The sequence below is a fragment of the Xenopus laevis genome, chromosome 4L, assembly GCF_017654675.1.
Source record: "Xenopus laevis strain J_2021 chromosome 4L, Xenopus_laevis_v10.1, whole genome shotgun sequence".
Classification (NCBI taxonomy): domain Eukaryota; kingdom Metazoa; phylum Chordata; class Amphibia; order Anura; family Pipidae; genus Xenopus; species Xenopus laevis.
In genome coordinates this window covers 149421344-149426843 of record NC_054377.1, presented here as the reverse complement: position 1 = coordinate 149426843, position 5500 = coordinate 149421344, and positions in this window count along the sequence as shown.

Below are 5500 nucleotides of genomic sequence, written 5' to 3'. Positions count from 1 at the left end.
GTGTGCTATGGAAGAAATAACCTCTCCTCCTTTCCTGTTTCCTGAAATGTCACTTCCTACATTTAACCTTTTTTTTTTTTTTAGCACTTTTAACCCGTGAATATTGCTCAGACCACTGAATATGCATACCTTAGCAATGTGCCTAGGTCAAAGGTTAAGCATAAACATATGTGAAGGTATATAAGGAAAGACACTCTGCTAATTGTTAAATGCTAATTGTTACACCCTTACAAAGGATGACATTAACTTACCTTTACTTACCTATACTGAACTAACTGTAGCTCTTGAGATCACTATAACCATGGGTATTCTGCTTGTTTAAGAAATCATCCAAGCCCCTCTTAAAGGCATTGATTGAATCGGCCATCACAACATCATCCCGCACGCCATTCCCCAACCTCATTACCTTCACTGTAAAGAACCCCCCTCTTTAAAATTACAGATCAGTTTTTCAAGGGTCCTCTAGTTCTTTTCTGTGTGAAAAAACATCCTCCTAGACAACCTGTCTGTCTGTAATCTCCTCTAATATACTTGTAAAGAGTTATCATGTCCCTGCAAGTGCATTTCCTCCAGAGAAACAACCCCAACCTTTGTTTGTTCTGTAACCCTATTTTAATCCCTACACATAGGGGCCAATTCATAAACTTCGAGTGAAGGAATAGAAGAAAAAATACTTCGAATTTCGAAGTGTTTTTTTGGCTACTTTGACCATCGAATGGGCTACTTTGACCTTCGACTACGACTTCGATTCGAAGGATTCGAACTAAAAATCGTTCGACTATTCGATAGTCGAAGTACTGTCTCTTTAAGAAAAAACTTCGACCCCCTAGTTCGCCACCTAAAAGCTACCGAACCCAATGTTAGCCTATGGGGAAGGTCCCCATAGGCTTGGTTAAGTTTTTTTGGTCGAAGGATAATCCTTCGATCGTTGGATTAAAATCCTTCGAATCGTTCAATTCGAAGGATTTAATCGTTTTCGAATCGATTTTAATCGATTGAACGATTATTCCTTCGATCGTACGATCTAACTATTTGCGCAAAATCCTTCGACTTCGATATTCAACCCTTGATGAATTTGCCCTTAATGTATGATATACATCACACATATCTTACCATATACAGGTACTGAATTCCTTTTGCTAAGTGAAAGGGTACTGGGAATTTACATCTCATAGCAGTGCCTCCACCTAATGGGATCCGGGAATACACTTGCGGGTTGCCCCACTAGGAAACAATAATTACACACCAAGTACTGTGTAACAAATTGAACTTTATATATGAAGAAAAATGCAGATTAAATATGCAATTCACATATTTTAATGACCCACTACCCTGGGAAACACTTTGCAGCCCAATCCTGGCATCTACTTACCAGGCACCAAGTCCCACACTCCACTCTTGAAACAAAGAGAGTCTCAGTCCCTTTTCCAAAAAGAGCTCTTAAACTTTCCCCAGGTAGCACTACCTGGCCAAATACCTCTCCAGATGGACCAAGGTAGTTGCTCCCATGTAGCAGACACACAAACAAAGTCTGTTTCTCAAACAGGGGACACATGCTGGATCCGTTCACTACCCTCCCTCAGGCACAACTCACGGTGGGGCCCACAAGGGACCAATCGGGTTTTTTTCCCCGGCCTGGTCTGACCCTGTCTGCCATTGATTTCTACACGACCTTGACAAGTTTGAGATGGATTTTCAGATTTAGATTTTTTTTTTTGAGTTTTCCCCCTATAAACCTCAGTGTCACGACCGGCACCCGATACACGAACAAATGCCAAGCACCCTGGTCTCGGCTCGGCTTCACCAGTAGTGTGACCACCGTTGGGCTTCGGGAGGAGCCCTCAGCTTACTTGGGTGCCACCTGGACTTAACGAGGGGTGCAAGGCGAGATGGTCTGGCTGGCGAAGGGGCACGGCTGTTAGCAAAGTCTTTTTGGGTCGAAGGTCACGGTACAAAAGGATTAGGCAGAAGGATGGTCAGACAGGCTGGGTCGAGGCAGGCGGATATAGAATCGTCAGGCAGGCAAGGGTCAAACCGGGTTGTCAATCAAGGGGTTAAACAGGAAGAGTTGTCGTAGGCAGGCGAGGGTCAGGATACAGAGTTCAGAGTAGTCAGGATACAGGCAGGGTCAAACACGGATAATCAAGATACAGAATAACAGGAACAGATGCACTAAGGCTCAGAAGCACCAGGAAACAAGTCCTATCACGGGCACAGGCTGGGAGACAGAATGGGCCTTATATGTGTTCAAATTTAGCGCCAAACAGGCGTCAAAAGCGTGATGGTGCAAATGCGCCAGCGTGCCTGCGCCTTTAAGAGGCGCGCCCTTGAAACAAGATGGCGCCAGCGCCGGCTTATGGACCATGCGGCGGGGGTCCCCGCCGGCGGCGCAGCGGACGACCCCGCCCGGTATTGTAACACTCAGCCAGAAAAAAAATCCAGGTTTAATAAATGGGCCCCATAGGGTATATTTCAACTTTGCAATTACAAATTAAAAATTCTTCAAGGTTCTTGATCAGTAAATAAAATATCAATCAATACCTATTCATCAACTCCTAATCTGCAGTTTTAATAATAAATATGTAATATTGTAGCATTCTGGCTTGGCCTTAATACCAGCACCAAAACCTGTAGAACATTTACCCGCAGTGCCCCCAGAATAAACCCCAAGCATTAACTTGTAATGATCTGACACTGGAATGGTGAATGTTCAGAGGAATGAGCTCTCTAGATTGTATCTTATTCTACTTACCTGGCAGCATTCACTAGGGGTGAGGTGACACGGGGCGATTTTACGTGGCTTTTTTAAAAACATGCAGCCGAGCTTAAATAGGCACAAAATGAATCCATATTGAAATAATGAAATAGGCGCTATAGTAATTCCCACGGACAACATCCGCCATGCAACGCCAGTATTTGCGGTATTCAGCAGATACGCCAAGGGCACACCGTATTATTGAACTCTATGGGATCCCGCAGGTTTAGAAATGCACTTCGCTGAAATATGCCTCATATTTTCAATATTGCGGCAAAACTGTCTCGGGAGAGATTTTCGCATAAACGTAATTGCGGTGTTGTATGCTGGCGATGTAATTACACTGCGTATTGACGATCAGTTCGGCTTTTTTTCACAAAAGTTTGCTAAAATTCTTCCAAACAAAATTGTGGGGGAACAACAAAAAAAAAACAGAAATGCACGTTGGGAAAAGAAAACGAAAGGCTGAAAAATGCATATTATCATGTGCGCGTAGTTTCATTGGCGTATTTACGCTCAACCAAACATTTTTTAAAACGCAATGTAAAAACACCAAGGGGCAGATTCACTAACTTCGAGTGAAGGATTCGAATGAAAAAAATTCGAATTTCGAAGTATTTTTTGGGTACTTCGACCATCGAATTGGTTAAATTCGTTCGAATTCGAACGAAATCGAACGATTCAAAGTAAAAATCGTTCGACTATTCGACCATTCGATAGTCGAAGTACTTTCCCTTTAAAAAAAACTTCGACCCCCTACTTCGGCAGATAAAACCTACCGAAGTCAATGTTAGCCTATGGGGAAGGTCCCCATAGGTTTGCTAACCTTTTTTTGATCGAAGGATTTTCCTTCGATCATTGGATTAAAATCGTTCGAATCGTTCGATTCGAAGGATTTAATCGTTCGATCTAACGAAAAATCCTTTGATCGATCGATCGCAGGATTAGCGCTAAATCCTTCGACTTCGATATTCGAAGTCGAAGGATTTCAATTCGAGGGTCGAATTTCAAAGTATTTTTAACTTCGAAATTCGACCCTTAGTGAATCTGCCCCCAAGTGTGACCTCGCCCTTAGGGGCTTGAGAAGCAGTGGGATAAGAACTCTAATAATTATGGTGGAAGCCCGGGATTCATCTGTAGCAGTCCTGTTCCTGCTTCTCTCTTACATCTCAAACATTGGTAGGAAGATACAAACTGGGCACAGCCATTATCAACTTTGGCATAAAATGTACTTACTGTTTAGCTTCGGCTATTAAAGTGAGAATACACCATATTTACTATATACATGGGCACTTTTACAAAAATATACAACTTTTCTGCAATTTAGTAGCAGGGAAAGAAAAGTGGGATGTGGGATTTTATCGGTCATACCCAATTGGAGACTGCATATTGATCCTGCATTAGAAAAGGCCCATCCCACCCATGTTCAGCTTTATAAATTGTCCCGTTGTGGCCCGACATCTCACTCATCTTTGTGTTACCATGGGAAATATCTGATTAGCATAGTCTGTTCAACTTGTAGGACTCTAGCCATTGCTGAACGACACTTCTCAGCTTGCTTCAACAGACATCGCCGAGTGGCTGTGAAATATATGTTGGACGATTCTGGGAGCTGTGTTACCCCCCATACACATTTAACAGAGCTCCATCTTCTGTGCTTCTGCAGACACCACTCTCTGGGAGGTTTTGTGTTCTATATTTTCCCTTAGACAGTATTAGTATTAATACTAATTTACAGTGAGAGCTGTAAAGATGTGGAATTGTCTCCCTGAATCAGTGGTAAAGGCTGATACATTAGATAGGTACAAGGAAGGGTCGGATGCTTTATTCACCAGTAGCTCCTCCCAGCAGACAGGAGCGAGCCAATGAGATTAGAGGAGGGAAAGGGGTGTTACAGGGAGAGCTGGGAAGTGAATCAGTGGTACAGGCTGATACATTAGATAGGTACAAGGAAGGGTCGGATGCTTTATTCACCAGTAGCTCCTCCCAGCAGACAGGAGGGAGCCAATGAGATTAGAGGAGGGAAAGGGGTGCTACAGGAAGAGCTGGGAAGTGAATCAGTGGTACAGGCTGATACATTAGATAGGTATAAGAAGGGGTTGGATGGTGTTTAGCAAGTGAGGGAATACAGGGATATGGGAGATAGCTCATAGTACAAGTTGATCCAGGGACTGGTCCCATTGCATTTTGGAGTCAGGAAGGAATTTTCCCCCCTGAGGCAAATTGGAGAGGCTTCAGATGGAGTTTTTCGCCTTCCTCTGGATCAACTGGCAGTTAGGCAGGTTATATATAGACTTAAAGGAACAGTAACACCAAAAAATGAAAGTGTTTTAAAGTAACGAAAATATCATGTAGTGTTGCCCTGCACTGGTAAAACTGATCTGTTTGCTTCAGAAACACTACTATAGATCATATAAAGAAGCTGCTGTGTAGCAATGGCGGAAATTGAAAAACGGCTATATGGCACAGGTTAACTAATGGATAACAGATAACACCATTAGACAGACAGAGCTTACAGTATCTGCTGTGTGACCTGAGCCTTTTCTCCTTTGATTGGCTGCCCCCCATTGCTACACAGCAGCTGATTTATATAAACAATAGTAGCGTTTCTTAAGCAAACACATCAGTTTTACCAGTGCATGGGCAACACTGCATTATATTTTCATTTCTTTAAAACATTTTTTGACGTTACTGTTTCTTTAAGGTTGAACTTGATGAACATGTGTCTCTTTTTTCAGTCTAACT